The 26,820-nt window shown below is 38.1% G+C and overlaps 1 protein-coding gene across 16 annotated transcripts in view; it reads left to right on the plus strand.

The window, feature by feature from the left end:
• ZNF438 (zinc finger protein 438) overlaps positions 1-26,820 on the plus strand; it is a 167,795-nt gene that overhangs the window by 102,494 nt on the left and 38,481 nt on the right. Inside the window, exon 6 of one of the 16 annotated variants that reach the window (XM_053673475.1) lies at positions 14,804-14,914. The exons of the other annotated variants lie outside the window; for them this stretch is intronic. The gene's annotated coding sequence lies outside the window, so the exon portion shown is untranslated. The remainder of the gene's footprint in view (positions 1-14,803; positions 14,915-26,820) is intronic. 16 annotated transcript variants of the gene reach the window in all.

The raw sequence follows: 26,820 nt of genomic DNA on the forward strand, positions 1-26,820 counted from the left end.
GGCATCCTGTGGATGGAAGAAAATATATGATAACCACATACTCCAAAAGTAATTAATATCCAAAATAAATAAGGAATTCACACAACTCAATAGCAAATAAACCAAATAATCCAATTTAGAAATGGGCAATGAACTTGAATAAACATTTTTTGAAAGAAGACATAAAAATGAACAACAGGTACATGAAAAGGTGCCCAACATCACTAATCATCAGAGAAATACAAGTCAAAACCACAGTGTGATACCTTCCACCTGTTGGATAGCTACTATCAAAAAGACAAGGTAACAAATGCGGACAAGAATGCGGAGGAAAGGGAACCCTTGTATGTGGTTTGTGGGGATATAAATTGGGACAGCCAGTATGGAAAACCATATGGGGGTTCCTCAAGGTATTAAAAATAGAACCACCATATGATCCAGCAGTTCTACCCTGGGAACATGTCCAAAGGAAATGAAACCATTATCTCAAAGATGAATCTGTACTCCCGTGTTCATTGCATCACTGTTCACAATAGCCACGGTATGGAAATAGCCTAAGTGTTCACCAAGGGATGAATTTATCAAGAAAATACGGTTATGTATACAGTGGGTATTATCCAGCCTTTAAAAAGGAAATACCGACATCTGTGGCAACATGGATGAACCTTGGAGGGCATTATGCTAAGTGAAATAAGCCAGAAAGAGACAAATAATGGATGGTATCATTTACATGTGGACTAAAAAAAAAAAAAACAACTCATAGAAACCGAGTGGAAAATAGAAAAGTGGTGCCAGAGGCTGGGCTTTGGGGAAAATACAGAGGTAAAAGGGTACAAAAATCTTAGTTAGATCATATAACTAGTGGCATTAATTTGGAATGGAAAGTACCCTTCTCTTCTTAACACTACCGCTTACAAGTCTCAAAATCATTACCATGCAATATCAAGAAGTAAACTCTTTTTACTATTTTTAATAAGAGGGTGCATTGATATAAAAGTAGCTGCTCAGGGTAACTAGAAAATTAAAACTAAAAAATTATTTTCTGAGATTTATCGTATCGGTATTAGGTTTGGACTTTGGGTTCTATCTTTTGGAAATATAAACTCTCACCCTAGAAGCAGGAGCTCTGTATTTTATTCTGTTAGATACTTTTGATGTATTTTTGGAATCTAATTTTCCTGTTGCCCAGGTAAACATGGTAGTGATTTAGTAGCAGCTCCTGGATATTATGTGAGATATTTGGTGTTGATTATATAATAATCAGAATCAAAGCTAAGCAAATCTTTGAATTTGTAACTTTATATAATTCAGTAATCATTGTGTAAGTCACATCCACATACATATATGTCGAGAAATCTTAGTACTTTACTAAAGTGGTAAGCTTCTGTATCATACAGTAGAATAAGGCAAATATCTTTATGGATTTTGCTTAAGATTTCAAATACTGTGTATTTGTTCAGTAAATATAGATGTGCTCTTCATGATAATAAATATACTATTTTGTGTTTTTCTCTTAAGTTTGAAAGTCCAATTATCTTCTCTAAGTATGTTGAAGAAAGTCAACAAATTTTATTTGAGACATTTTGGGGAAATGCCACAAATCCAAGATTAACACAGACATTTGACTAGATAACTATTGCACATTGATGCAGTTGTCATAATGTCCAGGTTTGTCTCATCTGGCCTGCGTTTTAAAATCTGCAGTGGATGCTCTTTCTCAAAGAATATATCATAAATGAATTTTAAATCATAAAGTGATATTTTTCTTTCAGTATTTGGGCAAACTAAATTTCGGCAGTAGTTGTTTGAAATAGCATTTTTACATTTCACTGTGCATTTATGTTCATGTTTTATTTGTGGGATGCTTTGCCATCATCTAGTTGCATTGTGCCCATGAGATAGACAGGAAATTGTTCAGAAAACACAGAACAGCTATATTTATTTCTTACTTTGCTTTCTTTAAAGTTCTTCAAGGTAGATATATAAGAACAAATCCAAAGTGGAAACTTTACTGTGCATACCTCTTTCCATTAGGGTGATATTAACTTGAATGGTGAACAGTTAAAAAAGGAGAGCATCCTCCTGAATAGACCAGAACAGTTTGGGTTCTGTTCTAGCACTGTAAGCAGTTGAGACTTAAGAGACATATACACAACATTCCAATAAACAAAAGCAAGATGCACATTCTTTTCAATGCACATTGATCTAACAGGATAAATTATCTGTTAGACCTTAAAACAATCTTCAATAAATGTAAAAAAGATTGCAATCATATGACGTATGTTTCTGAATACAATGAAATACATTTAGAAATGAATAACAGAAGGAAATTTTGGAAATGCATAACTATGTGGAAATTAAACAATACATTTCTAAATAGCCAGTGAGTCAAAGAAGAAATAAGAAGGGAAATTATAAAATATTTTGATATCATATGAGTTAACTGAAAGTAATGAATACCAAAGTTTATATGATGCAGCTAAAGAATGCAGTATTTAGAGGGAAATTTATAGCTATGAATGTTACTTTTTTTAAAACATAGGAGAAATTTCAAATTAATAACCAAACCTTTCACATTAAAGACCTACAAAAGGAAGAGTAAACTAAACCAAAGCAAACAGAAGGAAGAAAATAATAAAGTTTAAAGTATAAATAAATAAAATACCAAATAAAAAGAATAGAGAAAATTGATGAAGCAAAAGTTGTTTCTTTGAAAGATCAATAAAATTGACAAACTTTTAGACTGACCAACAAAAACAAGGAGAACATTCTAGTTACTAAGATCATCAATGAAAGAGGGTACATTACTACCAATCTTACAGAAATAAAGGATTATAAGGGAATACTAGGAAGAATTGTATACCCAAATCTTAGATGGCTAGATGAAATGGACAAATTTCTAAAAGTCAAAAACTACCAAAAGTAAGCCAACAAGAAACAGAAAATCTGAACCTATAACAAATAATGCAATTGAATTATAATTTTCAAAAAGTTCCCACAGAGACAAGCCCAGATCTAGATGGCTTACTTGTGAATTTTAGCAAAAATTTGAAGCAGAATTACCATATTTTTCAGACTATAAGACATACCCCCCACCACCAAATTTGGGAGGAATAATGATTGTTAATGCTGCTGTTGAGTTCTGTTTACATTTACATTGGTGAAATACTATGTTCTTTATGTTATCAAATATTTTACATTTTTTGCTTCAAAATTTTTTTTCTATTTTCCTTCTCTAAAGCCTAGGTGTGTCTTATGGTCCAAAAAATATGGGTAACACCAATCTTCACAAAGTCCTCTAAAAATTAGAAAAGGGGGAAATAATTCCAAATTAATTCTATTAATAAACCTGTATTGGACTTCCAGCCAAGACGGAGGTGTAGGTAGACACACTATGCCTCCTCACACAATCAAAATAAGGACAATGACAATTTAAAAACAAAAAAAACAATTGATACCGACAGAAAATGGAACTGTATAGAAGTCCGACAACCAGCAAGTTAAAGTAGACATATTCATCCAGACCAGTAGGAGGGGTGGAGTCAGGCAGTCAGGGAGGGCTCAGGGCAAAGCGGTGGCTGGTAGACCCAGCGAGGCATGCAAGGTGGCTGGTGGACTGCGTGGTCCCACATTTGCACATAGATATACCAAGCAAAACTGGGGAGCGAGACAGACTGCACAACCCAGGGTTTGAGTATAGGAAAATAAAGCCTCAAAACACCCATTGAAAACACCTGTGGAGTTGAGGTGCCGGGAGAAACTCCCAGCCTCACAGGAGAGTTCAGTAGAGAGACCCACAGGGTCCCAGCATGTACAAAACCCATCCACACAGGAATCAGCACCAGAAGGCCCAGTGTGCTTGGGGGAAGTGGGGGAAGTGACTGAAATCCCACAGGGAGCAGAGCAAGCGCCATTGTTCCTTCTCAGACCCCTCCCCCACATACTGTGTCACAACCCAATGACTTGCATTACCCCACCCAGGTGAATAGCTAAGGCTCCACCTCTAAGGCTCCTCCCCTTATACGTAACAGGTGTGTCGAGACAAAAAAAAAATTGCCCAAACAAAAGAACAAATTAAAGCTTCAGAAAAAAATACAACTAAGCAACGAAGAAGTAGCCAGCCTATCAGATGCATAGTTCAAAACTCTGGTAATCAGGATACTCACAGAATTGGTTGGATTTGGTCACAAATTAGAGGAACAAATGAAGGCTAAACTAATTGAAATGAAGGGAAGTGCGCAGGAAACCAATAGTGATGGAAAGGAAACTGGTACTCAAATCAATGGAGTGGAGCAGAAGGAAGAAAGAAACGTACAGTCAGAAAAGAATGAAGAAACAAGAATTCAAAAACATGAGGAGAGGCTTAGGAACCTGCAGGACATCTTTAAACGTTCCAACATCCAAATCATAGGGGCACCAGAACGGGAAGAGGAAGAGCAACAAGTGGAAAACTTATTTGAACAAATAATAAAGGAGAACTTCCCCATTCTGGTAAAGGAAATAGACTTCCAGGAAATCCAGGAAGCTCAGAGAGTCCCAAAGAAGTTGGACCCAAGGAGGAACACAGCAAGGCACATCATAATTACCTTAGCCAAGATTAGAGATAAGGAGAGAATCTTAAAAGCAGCAAGACAAAAGGAGAGAGTTACCTACAAAAGAGTTCCCATCAGACTGTCAGTTGACTTCTCAAAAGAGACCTTACAGGCAAGAAGGGGCTGGAAAGAAGTATTTCAAGTCATGAAAGGCAAGGACCTACATCCAAGATTGCTTTATACAGCAAAGCTTTCATTTAGAATGGAAGGACAGATAAAGTGCTTCTTAAATAAGGTCAAGTTAAAGGAGTTCATCAACACCAAGCCCTTATTATATGAAATGTTAAAGGGACTTATCTAAGAAAAAGAAGATTAAGAACTTGTATAGTAAAATGATGGCAAACTTGCAATTATTAACAACCATACCAAAAACAAAAACAAACAACTAGAACAGGAACAGAACCACAGAAATGGAGATCACATGGAAGGTTATCAACAGGGGTGGGAGAAGGAAAGAGGGGGAAAAGGTACAGAGAATAAGTAGCATAGATGATAGGTAGAAAATAGACGGAGAGGGTAAGAATAGTATGGGAAATGTAGAAGTCAAAGAACTTATGAATATGACACATGGACATGAACTAAAGTGGGGGAATGTGAGTGGGAGGGGGTGTTCAGGGTGGAGGGGAATGAGGGGAAAAATGGGACAACTGTAATAGCATAATCAATAAAACATTTTAAAAATTAAATAAACCATTATTAACCCTGGTGCCAAAACCAGACTATACAAGAAAACTACAGAACAATATCCTTTATGAGTATAGATGCAAAAATGCTAAACAACATACTATAGTGTAAACCAAATCTAGTAACGTAAAGAGCATTGTAAATAAAGACTAACTGGGATATATCTCAGAAATGCAAGGTTAATTTAACAAAAAATCAATGTAATACTTTATGTTCATAGAATAATGAACAAAAGCTACATGATCATCTTAATAGACACAGAAAAAGTATTTGAGAAAATCTGTCTTTTATATGACAAAAACACTCAACAACCTAGATATAGAACCTTTTTTTTGTTGTTCAATTACAGTTGTCCCGATTTTTCTCCAGTTACTCTTCTCTGTTCCGCCCCCACTCCTGCTCCCTCAGTCAAGTCCCACACTGTTATCCATGTTCATGGGTCCTTTATACATGATTCTTGACTAGACCCTTCCTCTTCTTTCCCTCATTATCCTTCTCCCTGCTCCTTTCTGGTCACTGTCAGTTTTTTTCTTAGTTCCATGTCTCTGGTTCTCTTTTGCTCATTTGTTTGTTTGTTCATTAGGTTCCACTTAGAGATGAGATCACAAGGTATTTGCCTTTGCTGCTTGGGTTATTTCACTTAGCATAGTATTTTCCAATTCCATCATGCTGTCACGGAAGGTAGGAGTTCCTTCTTTCTGTCTGCCACATAGTATTCCACTATGTAAATGCACCACAATTTTTGGGTCCACTTATTTGCTGGTTGGCACTTAGGCTGTTTCCAGCACTTGGCTATTGTAAATAGTGCTACTATGAACATTGGGGTGCATAGGTTCTTTTGGATTGGTGTTTCAGGATTCTTAGGGTATAATTCCAGCAGTGGGATCACTGGAGTGAAAGTCAATTCCATCTTTAATATTTTGAGGAAATCCCACACTGTTTTCCAAAGTGGCTGCACCAGTCTGCATCCCCACCAGCAGTGCACCAGGGTTCCCTTTGCTCCACAACCGTGTAAGCACTTGTTTGTTGATTTGTTTATGATGACCATTCTGACCAGGGTGAAGTGGTATCTCATTGTGGTTTTTTAATTTGCATCTCTCTGATGGCTAGTGATGCTGAGCATCCTTTCATATGTCTCTGGGCCCTCTGTCCTCCTTGGAGAAGTGTCTGTTCATGTGCTTTGCCTACTTTTTAATTGGGTTGTTTGTCTTCTTGGTGTTGAGTCATATGAGTTCTTTATGCATTTTGGAGATCAAACCCTTGTCCAAGGAATCATTGGCAAATATGTTTTCCCATACAGTTGGTTCCCTTTACATTTTACTGATGTTTTCTCTAGCTGTGCAGAAGCCTTTTCTTTGATACAATCCCAATAGACAGGAACTTTCTTAACCTGAGGAAGGGAATCTATAAAGACCCACAGCTAACATACTTATCAGTGAAAGACTGAAAGTGTTCCTAAGGTCAGGAACAAGACAAGAATGTATTATTCTCTTGTCACTTGTTGTGAAAGTTCTAACTAGGGAAGTCAGGAGAAAAAAAGAAAACTATCATCCAAATTTAAAAAGAAATAAAACTTTCTCTATTTGCAGATGACATGATCTTGTATGTAGAAAACCTTAAGGACTCTGCTACAAAAAAAAATAAATAACTTAGAATTAGTAAGGTCAAAGCTTTGGGCCAAGACGGAGATGTAGGTAGACATGCTTCACTTCCTCACACAATCAAAAGAAGGATAACAACCAATTTTAAAACAAAAAAACAACTATAACAGCCATAACATTGAACTGTATGGAAGCCTGACAACCAAGAAGTTAAAGAAACATTCATCCAGACTGGTAGAGGGGTGGAGACAGGAAACCAGGGCAGTGAGTGTGTGCGACAAGGCAGCTGCTAGCAGACCAGGGTGGTGGCAGTGGATCAGGATATCGCACATCCACATTCGGGTAGGCCAAGAGGAAAAACTGGGTAATGAGACCACGCAACCCAGGGTTCCAGCACAGGAAACTAAAGCCTCAATACTTACAACCTTTGGTTGTAAAACTCTGTGGGGGTGGCAGCTGCAGGAGAAGCTCCCAGTTTCACAGGAGTCCATTGGAGGGGGCCATGGGATCCTAGAACATACACAGATCCACCCACCTGGGAATCAGCACCTGAAAGGGCACAATCCACTGGTGGAAAGGAAAGGAAGTGACTGAAAGCAGGGTGAGAGCCAAGCAAGTGGCATTGTTTCCTCTCTGACCCCTCCCCCACATGGAGCACCATGAAGCAGTGACATGGGTTGCCCCGCCACGGCAAATACCTAAGGCTCTGCCCCTTACAACATAACAGGTAGGACAAGACAAAGAAATATGGCCCAAATGAAAGAAAAGATAAAAGTTCCAGAAAAAGAACTAAGGAGATAGTCAACCTATCAGATGCAGAGTTCAGAACACTGGTAATCTGGATACACACAAAAATGATTAAGTGTGGTCAAAAAATAAAGGAAGAGGTACAGGCTACACAAAGTGAAATAAAGGAAAATATGCAGGGAACAAACAGTGAAGGGAAAGAAACTGAGACTCAAAGATTTGGAACAAAAGGAAGAAATAAACATTCAACTGGAGCAGAATGAAGAAACAAGAATTTTTAAAAATGTGGAGAGGCTTAGGAACCTGTGGGCCAACTTTAAACATTCCAACATCTGAATCATAGGGATGCCCCAAGGAGAAGAGGAAGAGCAAGAAATTGAAAATTTATTTGAAAACATAATGGAGAACTTCCCTAATCCCTGGCAAAGGAAATAGACTTCCAGAAAGTCCAGGAAGCTCAGAGAGTCCCAAAGAATTTAGACCCAAGGAAGCACACACCAAAATACACCATATAAATTACCCAAGATTAAAGATGAGAGAATCTTAATAGCAGCAAGATAATAGCATAGAGTTATCTACAAAGGAGGTCCCATGAGACTATCAGCTGATTTCTCAAAAGAAACCTTACAGGCAAGAGGGGCTGGAAAGAACTGTTCAAAGTCATGAAAAGCAAGGACCTACGACCTAGATTACTGCAACCAGCAAAGCTGTCATTTTGAATGCAAGAGCAGATAAAGTGCATCCCGGGTAAGGTCAAGTTAAAGGAGTTCAACATTATATGAAATGTTAAAGAGATTTATCTAAAAAAAAAGGAGATCAAAAACCATGAACAATAAAATGATAACAAACAACTATCAACAATTGAACCTAAAAAACAAAAAGCAAAAGCAAACTAAGCAAACAACTAGAACAGGGACAGAATCACAGAAATGGAGATTACCTGGAGGGTTATCAGCTGGGAGGTGAAGAAGGGAGAATGAGGGAAAGGTAAAGGGAATAAGAAGCATAAATGATAGGTATAAAATAGACAGGGGGAGGTTAAGAATAATATAGGAAATGGAGAAGCCAAAAAACTTACATACATGATCCAAGGACATGAACTAAGGGGAGGGGATGCTGAAGGGAAGGAGGGTGCTGGATGGGGGGGCAAAGAGGAAAAAGTGGGACAACTATAATAGCATAATCAATAAAATATACTTAATAAGGTCAGCAAGGCTGAAAGGTGCAAGATCAGTATAAATATCAATTGTATTATATACACTGGTAGTGAACAATTTAGAAACAAAATTAAGGAAATAGTTATATTTACAATAGCCTCAAAAAGAATAAGTAGTTAGCAATAAATTTAACAAAACACGTGTAAGACTTATACACAAAAACTTCAAAAACACTGTTGATAGTAAAGACATAAATAAATTGAAAGACATTCTATATTCTTGAACCAGAAGACCTAACATTGTTAATCTGGTAATATCCCCAAATTAATCAGCAGATTTAATGTGATATTTATGAAAATCTCAGCTGTTTTGCAGAAGTTGACATGCTCATCCTAAAATTCATGTGGAAATGCAAGGGACCCATATAGTCAAAATAGTCTTTAATTAGAAAAGAAAGACAAATAGAAATTGTGTCTTCTCAATTTCTAAGCTTACTACAAAGCTATAATAAACAAGACAAAAGGAGATAGAGTTGTGTGTGTGTGTGTGTGTGTGTGTGTGTACAGAATAGAATTAAGAGTCCAAGTAAATCCATACATTCATGGTAAATTTCTTTTCACCAAGTGTGCCAAGACGGTTCAGTGGAAGTAAGAATAGTCTTGTCAACCAATGGTCTGCGAATGGATGTCCACATGTAAAAGAATGAACGAGGACTCCTACCCTGCAGTATATATAAAAAAAATTAACTAAAAATGGATCTGAGACCCAAATGTAAGAGCTAAAACTAAAACTAAAGAAAACAGGCTGAAATCTTTATGACCTTGAATTAGGTGATGGTTTCTTAGATTGCCATGAAAAGCACAATAACAAAAGAAAAATACATAAGTTGGACTTCACCAAAATTTAAAACTTTTGTGCTTCAAAGGATACATTCTAGAAAGTGAAAAGACAACCCACAGAATGGGAGAAGATATATGCAAATCATGTATCTGCTAAGGGACTTGCATCAAGAATACATAAAGCACTCTTACAACTCAACAGCAACCAGAAAACCCAACTTAAAAATGGGCTAAAGACCTAAATATATATTTCTTCAAAGAAAACATACAAAATGGCAGGGAGCACATGGAAAGGCATTCAACATCATTAGTCGTTAGAGAACAGCCACAATGATGTAACACTTTGCACCAATTAGGACAGACAAAAAGTGTTTAGTAAAGATATGTGGAAATTGGAAACCTTGTAAGTTATAGGTGGGAACACAAATGGACAGCTGCTTTGAAAATCAGTCTTGTTAATTCCTTAAAGGATTAAACATAGAGTGATCCCATGACTCAGCCTATACCTGTATGGAATATACCTATTCCATTTCTAGGTATACGCTCAAGAGAAATTAATGTCTACATAAAACACGTACACACATGTTTGCAGCAGCATTAATCATAGCAGCCAAAAAGTGGAAATGACCCAAGTGTCCATCAACTGATGGAAAGCTAAACAAAATGTATATCCATTTGGTAGAATATTATTTGGCAATAAAAAGGAATGAAGTTCTGATACATGCTGCAGTGCTTTTGAGACTTGAAAATATTAAGCCAAGTGAAAGAAGATGCAAAAGGCCATATATTATATAATTGGATTTATATGAAGTTGTCAGAGTAGGCAAGTCTACAGAGACAGCAAGTGGATGAGTGATTTCTAGTGACAGGGAGTAGGGAGAGTGGTACCTGGCATGAGGTTTCTTTTTAAGGTGGTGGATGTTCTCTAATTAGATAGTGGTGATAAATGGATAACTTAGTGACTATACTAAAAAGCACTGAACTGTATACAAGGATGAATTTGGGGTATAGGAATTATGTAACCAATATAAATAAATACCGACTGATCTGTGTGTTCTGTTATTGTGGCGGATGCTTAGGGTACCTTATGAACACAGAGGGATGTGAATCCTGCCTTCTGGAACTTCCTGTCTGTTGGGGGTCATTGGCATCATCTAAGTAAAATTACAATGATAGTAAATACTTGAAGAGAAAAGAGAATTCACCGAGATTATTAACGTGGGTATGTGAGCCAGAGTAGATCAGAGACAGTTCTCATAAGGAGGTGCAAAGGGTGAATCCAAGTTAATTGAGAAGAAATGTAGCATCACAGGGAGTGGGACCAGCATTTATAAAGACTCCGTCTGCAGACCCAAGTACGTTCAGAAAATTGGAGAAAGGCTGGTGTGACTGGGACACAGAAAGTGAGAGTGAGGAGTGCAGGAGGAAACTGAGGAACACGCCTACACCGCACTGGGTGACAATACCTTGTGGACCCGTCATAGCCCTGAGTGGTTTTCTGTCTGAGGTGGCACGTTTTAATTTTTGTTCTGAGAACATCGCTGTGGCTGTGTTGGTGAGAGAAGGAGCAGGAGGGGAAGCAGTCAAAGAGTTTTCAGTGGTTCCTTCAGGAAATGACGTAGCCGCTGCCACCAGGCAGCGGAGATGAAAAGAAATGGACATATCTGAGGGCTTTTTAGGAGATAGCTCCGACAGGACTCGGTGAAAACCTGGATCTGGGAAGTGAGGGAGAAGGGGGGGGGCAGGACTCCTAGATGTTGGACTTTTGAAAGTGAATGGGCAGGAGGACAATTTCTAAGCCAGAGATTTTCCTTCAGTATATACTTTGTTAGCAGCAACTTCAAGTAACATGAGTGCTTTTCTTTAAAAAAAATTTAATAGCGAAGGAGAGAGAGAGAGAGAGAGAGAGAGGGACATTGAATTGTTGTTCTACTTTATTTCTGCACTCATTGGTTGATTCCTGCGATGTGCCCTGATGGGATGGAACCCGCAACCTTGGCATGCCAAGACTGTGCTCTAACCGGTTGACTTACCTGGCCAGGGCCAAGAGCTTTTTCTTTTTTTCCTGTTGACAAATAGTTTTTTCTTACCAAAGCAGTCAAACATAATATAGAATTATATAATTCACTGATAGCAAACATTTTGGGAAAGCAAAAAAAATTTGAGAAAGTTAGACTTTTTAAAATATTTACCACATAAATATTTCTCTGGGAGTTTCTTTTGTCCTAATCTACATCCTCAGTATCTCATTATCATGTACTTGGCCTTGCCCATGACCCCCAGTGCTGTGGAGATCATCTGCCATTTGAGTTTCCTCATTTTGATGTTAAGTAATACTAATAGATTCTGAAATAATTTTTTGGCAAGTAACTACCTTCCAAGGAGGAATAACTGGAATGAATTCAGGTTTAGTAATTCTTATTTCCTTGGCTAGCCGAATTTTTAAAATGTCAAGTTCTTCAAAGAGGTTTTTATTCTGGATTTATTTAAAGTGATAGTGTTTCATTATAATTTCTAAAAGCCACTTTGGCAATGTAAGACTACACTGAAATAAATTTTTACCTTTCCCCTAAATTTTTTTTCAACTGACCCTTGAGGAGTTAGTTAGTGGGCTTCCACATGGATTTGGAAAATCTGCACACAGAACCAACTGTCATGTAAAGACCTGGCAAAGAACACAGGTCAGGCAGATGGGTTGTGATTTAGATTAATCTGTAACTGTTACAGGAAAGGTGTCCTTATCACTGTAATAGACAAACATTATAAATCTATAAATGCCATTTGGGTAAACAAAGCTTGAGGCAAATTTAAATTAAGAGAGTCAAGAGAGTCACTTAGAGAAAATCGCTGTGACCCGCCTTTTGCAACCCTGTTATGGGGCATCTCCACTGTGTGTTCCCACGAGCCCACTCACACGGGAGGGAGTCAGGACCATTGTTCCTAATTTCTCCCTGAGAACACCAAGGCTTACAATGATTTGAATCAAGCTTCTGTTTTTATTATTGTCAATATAGGCTCAATCTAAGGATTAGCTCTTTTGGGATAGCCATTAACTCTATTACATTGTTTTCTGACTGTGCTTATTCTGTGTTTTAATTTCTGAGAATTGTCATTTGAAATAGGAACTTTAAAAAAAGAATGGGGAAATTTTTGAGGTTCATGGCAGGTGTGGTTCAAAGCAGAACCCACTTCCTGTCTCCAGCCTCAGCTCCAACATTTATTAGTGCTGTGAGTTTAGGTAAGTTACCTAACCTCTCTGTACCTAGTTCCCTATAAGTAAATGGTGGTCATAAAATACCCATCGCAAGGCTGTGGTGAGAAATAAATTAGCACACACTTAAAATGCTTAAAACCCTGTTTACAACATAGTAAGCTCAAAATTCATGTTAGTTGCTGCCCCTGTTAGACCAATACAATAGCTCTCCAACTCCCACCTAAAAATTAAGATAAGTCCTTTTGGGCTGTTGTTGACTTCGTCATTTGGGCTTTTTGGGGGGAGTGAGGACAAGGTTCCACTGCCAGTAAGTGATACGAACCAGGTTTGCTGAAGAGTTGGTTTAGGCCGCGAAATAGTGAACTGACCCTCAAACCCAGCTGGGCCTGCTTTCACATGGCCGGTGAGCTAGGAATGAAGCTTACATTTCTGAATTATTGGGTGGAAATTCGAAAAGGGATGGTATTTTGTGACAGCGGAGAATTAGGTAAAATTCAAATGTCAGTATGCACAAATAAAAAGTTTTCCTGGTACACACCACGTGTGGCCCTTTGCATGGTGCGTGGCTGCTTTGTGCCACCACAGCAGAAGAGAGCGGTTGTGACAGAGGCTGTAGGGCCCACAGCACCGAACATACTCACCGATGGCCTTCCGCAGAAAGTTTCCTAATGCCTGGCTTGTGGGGCCAATGGAGGGAACGCACTCATGCCTTGTCCTCTGTCCTGCTCTGGCGGAAGATGCAAGCTTTTGCAAGAAAGCATTTTTTGCAAGAAAGATATTTTCGACTGGTGCCAGGGGGGAACGAGGCTTATCAGATCACTGCGTAGTTTATATAAATGTCAACTGCTATGGGTACACCTGAAACTAATACAGTGTTGAATGTCAACTGTAATTGGAGAAATTTTAAATAGTATTAATTACCAAAAAACTAAAAAATGAAAGCATATGACTTTAATTAGCCATGTGGCAGAAAACTTTTGTTTTGGTTTAGAAAAACTGTGACTTTCCACTTTGGTTTAATTCTGTTGAAACTGAATACAAGTTCATGAATAGATTTAATTCAACTGTAGTAGATTGCATAAGTGTAGACATGCCAAAAAGCCATACATAGTCAGTAAAGAATATTAAGATTTGAGCTTCTTTCAAGAATTGTCAAAATGAAAGTCTGGCTGTGTATGTGTGTGTGTGTGTGTGTCCAAGAATATTACCGTCCCATAATTCTATTTAAAAGCTTCTTAATATAAAATGAATTCTGAAGCAATCTGCTAATAAGATGATTTTTTCAATAATAACATACCTTGAGAATATAGTGTTATAATTCCATTTCAGAAGTTACTTGTGGATATTTTTTCAAGATTTTGTGACTCGGAGCCTAGTAATATTTATAAGACAGGCAGAACTCTGGAGGCTTTTAGCAATTTTGCATAGAGAACATATGCTTTCATTTTGTCAGACTAATTGTTTGGGCAAATAACTTTTTCTTCTATCCTTGTGCTATTTTTAACTATGATGTAGATCTTTTTTGTTTGATTGGTTACATAATCTTTATTCAGGATCTGTTTTGCCCTTGAATATCTGTAAATCTTGCTACTCCTTTTGTTTAGGTTTATGTCTTTCAAGGTATATTCATCAGATACTTTTGGAAGACTTCTTCCCTCTGTGACCTGGGGCTAATGGGAACAAGACAGACTTGGAACCTGCCCTTGCGGAACTTTGAGTCTGTCAGAAAAGACAGACACCAGATTAATATAAGTACAATCAGTGTTGGGAAAGGAGAATTAAGTTGTACAATAGGGACATCTAAGAGGAACTAACCTCATTGGGGGAAGTCACAGAACATTGTTTTCTTAGAAAAAAAATGTGTTTATTTTGTGCTGATTTTGAAAATCCATCCTTAGCTAAAGGTCTGTTACTAAACTGAAATTATTTTTAATTTAACAAAGGTATTGAAACAAGAATTTTTAGAAGATTTTATTTATTTGTTTTATAGAGACAAGAAGGGAGGGAGAAAGAGAAACATTGATGTGTGAGAGATAGATACACTGGCTGCCTATCGTACGCCCCGCCGTGCCCCCTGACGGGGACCTGCCCTGCAACCCAGGTATGTGCCCTGACCAGGAACCAAACCCATGCATGACCCTTGGTTCTAGGCTGGTGCTCAGTCCACTGAGCCACACCAGCCAGGGCAAAACAAGAATTTTAATAAATTACATCTAATGTCTATCTTCTTGAGGTAGACACAATGTATTTAATTGCTTTTTATTGACAGATAAAATGGTTAACTGGTGAACTGTGTGCATTAGATTTTGACAGAAAATTATTTATTGAGACGAATGGTCACCATGAATTTGGGATGAGGAAAATACAAAAAGAGAAAAAGACTACCATTTAGTTCATTCACTTACTACTTGAAAATCAAAATATTTGTCCTTCTTGAACAAAAATGTCTTTAATGTAGCTTCTAATTAGGGTATTTTTCTGTTTCTTTTAGAACAGTTACTTATCTTTTTAACATAAAAATAGATCTGTATGTACAGTTGACCCTTGAGCAAAGTGGGGGTCAGGGGCACTGACTGCCCTACACAGTCAAAAATTTGCATTAAAGTTTTGGCTCCTTCAAAACTTCACAATAGCTTACTGTTGACTGAAGCCTTATGATATAGGCAATCAATTAACTGTCTGTTCTAGGTAGTATATACTGTATTCTTATAATAAAGTTAGAGGAAAGAAAATTTTATTAAAACCCTAAGGAAGAAAAATACATGTACAGTACTGTACTTAGCAATACTGTAAGTTTTTATCATCTATTTACAGGATGAACCATCTGCCAGTACTTACATTAATATTGCCTATATGATATAAAACACTGTAGATGTTATACATATTACTAACTCAACAAAAATGAAAAGATAACGTGAAAAAATTCATATTTATTTACAGGTATAACAATTCATGCATTAATAATAAAAAAAAACAGTAATAAGATGGCTTTACATAGCCTAGTATAGTCAATACAATTGCTTCATGGTAGGAAGGAAGTCTCCAAAATTTTCCCAATATATTTATTAAAAAACATCTGCATATTAATGGACCCACACAGTTCAAACTTATGTTGTTGAAGGGTCAACTGTATGTACATGCACACATATACATAATGTACACCATATACAGAAATGAAGGGGAACCTCCACCAGCCCAAGTACCATAGGTACTCACCCTTGACTTAGAGACAGGTGGGACCAGAGTACATCCACTGTTCCACAGTTTGCTTCACTGAAGATTATTTCATGGCCATCTTTCCCTCCAGCCTTGATTAAGAACCTCCTGTGTCTCTAGAGCTGCTTCCGTGTTCTCATCCATATCTCCGATAATGTCGTTTTAGGTAATTCACCCAGAAGGTAGGATATTCAGAAGGTTTACAAAAGAGGATACAGTGGAAAGTTAATTTCCCTTCTAAATGTGCCTACTGATTTTCCTCTTTCCAAAAGCAGCGCCCGTTAGCAAATTCTTATTCTTTAACATTGTCCTTTTATTTTATATGACTTTATTGAGTTAGACTGAATTAATACCCTTCCCAGTCATTTATTGGGAAATTGAATGCTTAATAAATTTATACCAGCAACCAATTTATTTTGTAGAGTCTTAAAGATTGTATACCAGAATGAGAAAAGATTTCTCAATAATTGTATTTCCGTTTTGAATTTCATGCTGTGTGAGTGTTAGAGAATAAAATCTGTAGGTGTACAATCTGTAGCATCTTCGATACTTACAGTATAACTGAAAGTTCCCAAGAGAAGCCCCACAAGGCCCTGCGTGCGCAGAGCTCTGCCTCCCAGCCCCCAATGCCTGCTTGCTCGGCTCACTATCAGCATTGTAAGTACAGACCCCACTCTTGGGAAGTCCAAGAATACATGCCCTTGCTCCTTTAATCTCAAAGCTAATTGAAGGGTTCACAGCCAGTCTCTGGCATGCCTACAATTGTTTTAATCTGCAACCACTTAAATTGATTTTATTCCCTCAAATCTGAGGCCGGCGAGGAAGAGTGGCAGCGGCTGGAGTGGAGTTGCGCTGCGCTGAGCGGAGTGGGGCGGGGGACTCACCTCTGCCTGAGCCAACCCGCAGCCAAGAAGATGTTATGTAGCGAAGTACTTTCCCCGTGACACTGAGTTTTTTGTGAGCTGCTAGATTAAAGTAGTGTGAACAAAGAAACTCCCTGCCTCCTGATACACTCACCAGAGAACGTGGGGGATTCGTGTTTGGGGGAAATAGAAAGTAGCTGTGTTGTTAGCCTGTGTCTTGAGGAGCCCTAGGCGAGATTTCCTGTTTATAGTCAATATTTACTTTGGTATAAATTATGTTCCTCAAAAATATACACAGAAGTTAAGTGTGTAATGCTAGATAAGAAAATACTCTATCACCTAGTAAAACTAGTGAAACCTACACAGTACCTTAATGTGTTATTTCTTTTAACATAGATATATGTCTACTATAAATATTGTAGATTTTGTAAGTATTCTTTAACTTTATTTTTTTCTCAGTTGAACACATATATGCCTGGCTAAAGTCCAGTGTGCTTCCAATAAAGATTAAAGATCTGTCCTCTTAAAACATCCTTATTGATTGTCATTTTTGCCCAAAATTATGTCGTTTATAAGACCATGCTTTTTAGTACTAGTACAGTCATATTTACTTTTTTTAAATTGTGGTAAAAAACACACACACACAACAAAATCTGTTATCCTATTTTTAAGTTGAGTGGTGTTACATATATTCACATTGTTGTGCAACCCCGTCTCCAGGACTTTTTCATCTTATAAAGCTGAAACTTTACACATTCAATAACCAATTCCATTTCCTTCTCCTCGCAACCCCTGGCAACTCCAGTTCTACTTTCTGTGTCTCTGAACTTAACTATTCTAAGTACAGTCACAGAGTACTTGTTTTTTTGTGACTGGATTATTATACTTAGCATAATGTCTTCAGGGTTTGTCTATGTTGTAGCACATGTCAGAATCTCCTTTCTTCTCAGGGCTGAACAGTATTCCACGATATACATCCAGTACCTTTTGTTTACCCACTCATCTGTCGACAAACACTTGGGTTGCTTCTTGGCTATTGTAAATAATGGTACTATGAACATGGCTGTGCATATATCTCTTTGACATTTTGCTTTTATTTTTTTATATATCCCCAGATAGAATGGCTGGATCATATGATAATTCTATTTTTAGTTTTTGGAGAAACCATCATATAGTAGCACCTTCTTTCATTCCCACCAACAGTGCATAAAGGTTCCAGTTTTATCACATCCTCACCCACACATATTTATTCTATTTTTTGATAGCAACCATCCTAGTGAATATGAGGTAGTATCTCACCATGATTTCTGTTTGCATTTCCCTGATGGTAAGGGATATTGAGAGTCTTTTTATATGTGTGTGGACCATTTCTTTATCATCTTCGGAGAGTTGTCTATTGAAATCCTTCTTCCATTTTTAGTCAGACTGTTCGTTGTTCTTTTCATTGTTGAATTGTAGGAGTTCTTTATATATTCTGGATATTACTGCCTTATCAGAAATGCGATTTGCAGATGTTTCCTACCATGCCACAGGTTGCCTTTTCACTTGGTTATTTCCTTTGATGCACAGAAGTTGTTTTTTAATGTAGTACAATTTGTCTATTTTTACTTTTGTTTACTGTGCTTTTGCTGTTGACCATCTTATCTTCCAAACATCTAAAGCCATTTGAATCTTGGAAGAACCTACTGAACCTACTGAGATATTTTCCACCCCTTTGTTTTCTTTTAGGTTTAAATAAGTTGCAATTGTTAAGAGCTAGTCCTCAGCTGACAAAATAGGAGAAATACTAAACAACAAAAAACAAGTGAAAACAGGTATGACTCCTGGCAGAGTAGTCTCGTCACGTATTTACAAGCTTTCCAGCAGGTGCAGCGCTCCTTGAACAAAGATTCCCTGGATGCTTCTTAAGCTTTTTGGTTAAGCTTTAGGCTCGTGAAATTCAGGTTTTCGAGTGGTTACTCTCTTCTACTAGTGCTCTAGTGCCAGGATCCCCAACCCTGCCCAGCAGAAACCAGGTTGCGCAGCAGGGGTGAGCGTGTTGGATGTAATGCGCTCCAGCCATCCTGAAACTGTCCCCCACCTGGTCCAAGAAAAATCGTCTTCCGCAAAACTGGTCTCTGGTGCCAAAAAGGTTGGGGACCACTGCTCTAGTGAATCATTTTGCTCTGTGAGAGGATGCGGTAATCTTATTTGGGAAGGTTTATTCATTAACAAAAGGTACCAAAATAAATTTAGCTAGGGTCACCGTGTTTAATTTAATAGTATTACAATAATTGGTTTCAGATTTGCCTTCCTTCCCAGAGGACAAGATTTTTTTAGTTTTTTGATGCCTATTTAAAGCATGAGAATGACAAGAAAATTAATGTCATGACCTTTATAGCTTGTTTATGGTTTTTCCATGTGGTACCCTAAAGGACTTGGGAGTAGTGTACATTTAAAATAAACCACTGGTCCGAACACGTAAAAATTGAGTTAATTGGGTTCACCTGATCTTCAGCTGGTAGCACCTCAGTCAGAACGCTTTCTTTTTAGACAAAGGGGCACCACCATAAAGTTATCTATTAAGTTATACTGTACATTCTATAATTTCTTAAAGATAAAAACATTTTTATAAGCCTGGTTTTTAAAATATGCAGAGTTTTTTTCTCCTCTTTTTTAAAATCCAGATGTCTTTTTCAATTAGGAAATCACTTTGTCTTTCCATTGTCATCGCCAGAACGTGCTGCCACAAACTACATGGCCCAGCTCTGTGACACCGGTGCCCACTTCCTCTGGGGGACACTGGGCAGCCACGCTGTCTCTTGCACTAACTGTTTCCCCTTTCCCCGTCTGTCAGGGACTTTCCATAAACAGGCACCCTTCTGATCCTTGAGACTGACACTTGCTTTTTATTTTATTGTCAGGGTTTCTATGTTTCAACAAAGAGCAGTGTTTGCATTCTCGGCCGAAGTTGAGAAAAATATCCAGGCATGCTGGAATTTGTGAAGTTTTTCAATAGTTGATTGAAAAATCCATGTGGTACTTTTTGTACATAGTGGTTTTGAGGCACTCTCATACTTTAGTGAATAAATTAGTACGACTTCATTGAATCAAAATTTGGCAATATCTATAAAAATTTTAAGACTTCTGCCAAGATGGAGGTGTAGGTGGAAGCACTGCACCTTCTCGCACAACCAAGTTTAAAAACAACAAAGTTTTAGCAACAGAAACGCAGCCAAACCACAGAAAATTGAACTACATGGAAGTCTGACAACAACGAACCCTTCAGCCAAACCGGTAAGAGGGGCAGAGCCAGCAGCAGAGCGGGGTCGGACAGAAAAGATCCACCAGACCTAGCTGGACGCGGGACCCAGGTGCGCCAGCAGCGGTGGGCGGATTCCAAGTGTGGAGAAGCGGGCGGACCCACTGAGGGCTGATTGCGGTCACACATTCTCAGCGTCACAAACCAGTGACCTGGGTGGCCCCGCCCTGGTGAACAACTAAGGCTCCACTCCTTATATGTAACAGGCACAAACAGATCAAAACATGGCTCAAGAACAACTCAGAGCCCCAGAGATGATAAATCTAAGTGATGAAGAAATAGCCAAACTTTCAGATGCACAGTTCAAAACATTGGTGATCAGGATGCTCACAGAACTGGTTAATTTTAGTCACAAATTAGAGGAACATATGAAGGCTAAACTAAGTGAAATGAAGGGAAATGTAGGGAACCAATAGTATTGGAAAGGAAATTGGGACTCAAATCAAGGGAGTGGACCAGAAGGAAGAAAAAACTGACCAAACAGAAAATGATGAAGAAACAAGAATTCAAAAAAAGAAGGAGAGGATTAGGAACATTCAGGACATCTTTAAATGTTCCAACATTCGAATTATAGGGGTACCAGAAGGGGAAGAGGAACACCCACAAGTGGAAAACTTATTTGAACAAATAATAAAGGAGAATTTCCCCAATCTGGCAAAGGAAATAGACTTCCAGGAAATCCAGGAAGCACAGAGAGTCCCAAAGAAATTGGACCCAAGAAGGAACACACCAAGGCACATCATCATTACATTGGCCAAGATTCAAATGAAAGAGAGAATCCTAGAAGCAGCAAGAGATAAGGGGACAGTCACCTACAAAGGAGTTCCTATCAGACTGTCAGCAGATTTTTCAGAAGAGACCCTACAGGCAAGAAGGGTCTGGAAAGAGGTATTCCAAGTCATGAAATCCAAAGACCTACAACCAAGATTACTCTATCCAGCAAAACTTTCATTTAGAATGGAAGGGCGGATAAAGTGCTTCTCAGATAAGATCAAATTCAAGGAGTTCATCATCACCAAGCCCTTATTATACGAAATGTGAAAGGGACTTACCTAAGAAAAAGAAGATAAAAAAGATGAACAGTGAAAAAACGGCAAACTCACAGTTATTAAGAACCACACCTAAAACAAAAGCAAACTAAGAGGACAGCTAGATCAGGAGCAGAACCATAGAAATGAAGATCACCTGGAGGGTTAGCAACAGGGGAGTGGGAAGAAGGAGAAGGGGGGAGAAGGTACAGAAAATAAATAGCTTAGATGGTAGGTAGAAAATAGATAGGGGGAGGGCAAGAATAGTATGGGAAATACAGAAGCTAAAGAACTTGAGACACGTGGTCATAAACTAAAGGGGGGAATGATGGGGGAGGGGTTGTGCAGGGTAGAGGGGAATGAAGGGGGGAATAGAACAACTGTAATGGCATAATTAATAAAATATATTTAAAAAATTTTTAAATCAACCCAGATAAACCTTATACATGCCAGCAAAGACGCATGCATTAGAATGCACACTGCAGCTTTGTAAGTGCAAAAAGCTGAGAACAATCTCATTGTCAGTTAATTAGTAAAAAAAGGTAGCATATGTAATCTACTCTGGTTAGCAGAAAGAGGGGTAGAGCATTTACAAGGTCTAGAAAGTCCAGAAGGTATCCAGCCATGTCATATGAAAAATAGAGACATTTATTGAAGAAGATACAAGATACAGGAAACATTGCACCTAGGACCATGACTCCTCAGTCTCCTTCAAAGTAGGCACCTTGGGATGTCACACAGTTCTCCCAGTTTCCATCAACTGCTGTGTTGTATTTTCCTGGATCTCATTGATGGCCTGAAATCACTTCCTTTTTAAAGGTGATTTTAATTTTGGGAAAAGCCAGAAGTCACAAGCCATTGAATATGGGTTGTAGGGGAGCTGAGTTACCTGAGTGATTTGATGTTTTGCCAACAAACTCTGCGTGAGACTTGATGCATGAGCAGGCATGTTGTCATAATGAAGCTGCCCAAACAGTAGCTATAGCCTTCTGAGTCATCCAAATAGTGTACTTAGTGGAATGTTCAACCTTAATGCAAAATTTGATGCAGATTCATTGCTCTACTCACTGATTTTTAATGTGTCAACCACACAGTACACATGCTTATTCAAGGGCATCTACCGCCCCCATTAACTAGTACAGTGAAGTCATCGTTGTTCACACATGTGCATTCCAGTCCACTCTTCTTGGCTGCCAGCTTATGTTGATGTCATGCAAATCGTTCTTGTTCTATTAACAATGGCCGGACGTTTTACAGAAAGACCTTGTATCTATACATGTTAGTTGGTAAACACACAGACGACTGTTTCTGAAAGTATACCCACAAAGGTACTAAGAGTTGTTGCCTTCAAGGAGGGGAATTGGTGTTATAGAATACGAGAGAGGCGTGTACATTTATTTTTATTTAGCTTTCTCCATGTTGGAGAGAATAATTTTATAGTAACCTAAGTGTTGGATAAATGCCATAGGGGACATGGAATTTTTTTAAATGTAGGTAATGCTGAAAATCTGTGATTAGAGTGCTCCAGGGAAAAGCTGAAGTTTTGAATTACTTTAAAAAAGGAAGAAAAATTACCAGAATCATTCATTAAGGGACTGTTCATACACCTACAAGAACATGAAAAATATAAAGCATGGATGAAGTTAGCAGGAAATAGAGCAGTGTTTTTTTAATTGAACAGTCATTGTAAAGCTAATTGATGGGATTTTAATTTAATGCAGAAACTTTAGTCAAAAAGGAAGAAGCTAGAGATGGAAGCAGAGCTGAGAGTAAAGTGGGCCGTAGTGGCCATGTTGTGAGGAGGTTAGAAGGGAAGCAGAAAGCAGAGTTTGTTGAAAGTCCACTGGTTAGTCTCTAGTGATGAAACCGAAACCCTTTGGTGCTTGGCTGCAGGTTAGCTTTAAGAGATGAAATGAGTCCTGGCTGATGAGGCTCAGTGGGTTGAGTGTTGGCATGCAAACCAAAGGGTCACCAATTGGATTCACAGTGTAGGGCACGTGCCTGGGTTGCAGGCTAGGTCCCCAGTAGGGAGCACACAAAAGGCACACATTGATGTTTCTCTCCCTCTCTCTCCCCCTCCCTTTTCCTCTCTAAAAAGAGATTTTTAAAGATTTTTTTAAAGGGGGAAAGGAAATTTTTTATAAAACAGAATAACAGTGCTAATCTTAGAGTTTTGTTAGGATGAAATGAGTTTTAAAAATGTAGAGCCTTGTGACACAAATTAATAATCAACAAATGTTAATTATTATTATGCGATTCATTATATTGGAAAACCAAATATTCCTTAATAACATTTAGTCAACTACTGAAAAAAAGAAAAAGAAAAAGAGAGGAAAGGAATGTCAGGAATCCAAAATGATGTTATATCAATTTTCTGTTAACCTGCTTAGCTCAAAGATGGTTTTGTGGCAGAGTGTAGACACGTTAGCAGTAATGAATTAAATTCAAACTAATTGAAACACCGGCAGCCAGAATGAAGGGAAGGAAATAATGAAGATTCACAATCTGGATTTATGTCATGGACATGCAAATGACAGCCCCTGTATTTTGTGGTGTTTACTTTCCTCCCAAGTGTCCTCTGTTACCAAGTGGTCCAATTCTTTTTTGAAATGCTTTGTCTTCATCATGATGATAACCTCATAGCCTGATGGACTTCTTCATTCTTTTATGCACTGAGAAGCCAGGCAGGAAATCCCAAGGATGCTCTGTTTAGTACAGAAAGAACCAAATGTCTGTCTTAACACTTTTATTCTACATTTGAATAAATAAGAAATGGAAGGGTACTTGTGTGTTAAAAGTTGCCTAAACCTTGGGTCTTTCTTGACTTAACTAAAATGCACAGGGACCTTTTAGTGGACCAGCGGCATTGTCCACAAATGAGGTCGCGTTGGAAATCCCCGTTTCCTGGGACTTGCTACCTGTGGGCAGTGACACCCAGAGCACTGTTGTTTTTGAAAAAACCCAGGCCTGACCAGAGAGATGGAAGAAACTAGGAGATGTTTTACACTTACACAAGACAATTTTAAAATCATTTTAGGAGTGACTCAGTCCCTCGAAAAATACAACCAGGCAATTGGTAGAGATCAAAGGAAATTCATTGCTGAAAAAAATTAACAGTGTTCTGTCACTTTAAGTTATGGAACAGGAGAGCAATGGCATAATTAATAAGACATTGCTTCATACTTCAAACTTGCTATTCATTAAAAAATGATTCAGAATTTTAGAAACTTATCTAGGAAATAAATATTTAAATGGTATGAGAAGCACTAGATGGAACTGTGCAAGTATTGTTAGATAATTTCTAGTATTCTTGTTTTTATAGGATTATTCACTTATTAATTTGGTAAACATTTATTAAATCTTACTATATACAAAGTCACTTCTGAGTAGTAGAAATATAAAGATAAATATGGGATTGTCCCTGGCATCAAGAAACTTACAAATTTGAGGAAAAAGCAGACAATTTAAACAGATGCTACATGCTAAGACAGAGTCAGTCAAAGAGTATTAGGAGTAGATAATGGACACCTCAACAGGAATTTTTCTAACTGTCCAGGTAGACTTTGCAAAGTTAAATAGGAATTGTATAGGGAAGAGAAGCCATTGCGTGAATAATTGTGGAGGCATGTGAGAGCTGGCCTATTTGGCTGACTGTCTAGTGGTGATAATGTGTGATGGACAGTGTGTGAAGGGCCTCGTGTGTCATGCGAGGTTGGGCTTTATCTTGTGGACAACAGGGAGCCACCGAAGGACTTGAAGCGTAGACAAAACACGACTAGATTTACATAAAGATCATTCATGAACTATTGGGGAGAGATGACAACTGAACTCAGTTAAAACACTGGAAGGGAAAGTTGAGGATTTTTTTTTCAGAAAGGGCAAAAATAAAAGATAAAACATAAAAAAGGAAAATATATGTAACTGTATAGTGAAGGTAAACACCTAAATAATAAGAGTTCAGGGGGAAAGAGCAGAGTAAAGTAAATTAGGAAATCTCAGAAAAATAATTGCAGAAAATATCCTGGTTTCTAAAACACAAGAGTTTCTAGCTTGATGACGTCCACCACATAGCAAATGAATGAAAATAGGCTGGAACACTTCATTGTGAATTTTCCAAACCTTGTTTCCATAGAGAAAAATATAAAAACAGATTACAAACAAAGGATCATAAGTAGCTTTGGATTTCTTCACACCAACTTTGGAAACCAGAAGAAAGTGGAACATGACTCAGTATCAACCTGGAATTTGATTTTATTTTTTATTCTATTTTTAAGTATATTTTATCAATTATGTTATTATAGATGTCCCATTTTTTCTCCCCTTTTTGCCCCCTCCACCCTGCAGCCCCCGAACCTCCAGCATTCCCCAGCCCCCCTTAGTTCATGTCAATGGGTTATAAGTGTAAATTCTCTGGCTTCTCTATTTCCTATACTATTCTTAACCTACTCATGTCTTTTATATGCCTACCAATTATGCTGCTTATTCCTATACCTTTTCTCCTGTTCTTCCTCCTCCCCCTCCCCACTGATAACCCTCCACGTGATCTCCATTTCTGTGGTCCTGTTCCTGTCCTAGTTGCTTGCTTAGTTTTTTTTATGTTTAGTTGTTGATAATTATGAATTTGTTGTCATTTTTTGTTCCTAGATTTTGATCTTCTATTTCTTAGATAAGTCCCTTTAACATTTCATATAATAAGGGCTTGGTGATGATGAATTCTTTTAAATTGATTTTATCTGGGAAGCACTTTATCTGCTCTTCTATTCTAAAGGATAGCTTTGCTGGATAGAGTAATCTTAGATGTAGATCCTTGCCTTTCATGACTTGGAATACTTCTTCCAAGCCCCTTCTTGCCTATAAGGTTCTTCCTGAGAAGTCAGCTGATAGTCTTAAGGAACTCCTTTGTAGATAACTCTCTCCTTCCCTCTTGCTGCTTTTAAGATTCTCTCCTTATCTTTAATCTTGAGTAACTTGCTTACGATGTGCCTTGCTGTGTTCTTCCTTGGGTCCAATTTCTTTGGGACTCTGAGGTTCCTGGACTTCCTGGAAGTCTATTTCCTTCACCGGTTTAGGGAGTTTTCCTTCATTATTTGTTCCGATAAGTTTTCAGTTTTTTGTTCTTCTTCTTCTTCTTCTGGCACCCCTATGATTCAGCCCCTGAATGTTTAAAGTTGGAATGTTTAAAGTTATCCTGGAGGTTCCAAAGCCACTCCTCATTTTTTTGAATTCTTGTTTCTTCTTTCTGTTTCAGTTGGATGTTATTTCTTCCTTCTGTTCCAAATTGCTGATTTGAGCCCCAGTTTCCTTCCCGTGATTCTTGGTTCCCTGTATATTTTGCTTTATTTCACTTCAGGTAGCCTTTATTTCTTCCTTCATTTTGTGACCGAGCTCAATCAGTTCTGTGAGCATCCTGATTACCAGTGTTTTGAACTCTGCATCTGATAGGTTATCTATCACCTTGTCCCTTAGCTCTTTTTCTGGAGCTTTGATCTGTTCTTTTATTTGGGTCATATTTCTTTGTCTCGGTGCACCTGTTAAGTTGTAAGAGGCAGAGCCTTAGATGTTCACCAGGGCAGGGCAACCTGCTTTGCTGTGTTGTTGC

Source organism: Artibeus jamaicensis, unplaced genomic scaffold, assembly GCF_021234435.1.
Source record: "Artibeus jamaicensis isolate MK-2021 breed Jamaican fruit bat unplaced genomic scaffold, CSHL_Jam_final contig_867, whole genome shotgun sequence".
NCBI lineage: Eukaryota > Metazoa > Chordata > Mammalia > Chiroptera > Phyllostomidae > Artibeus > Artibeus jamaicensis.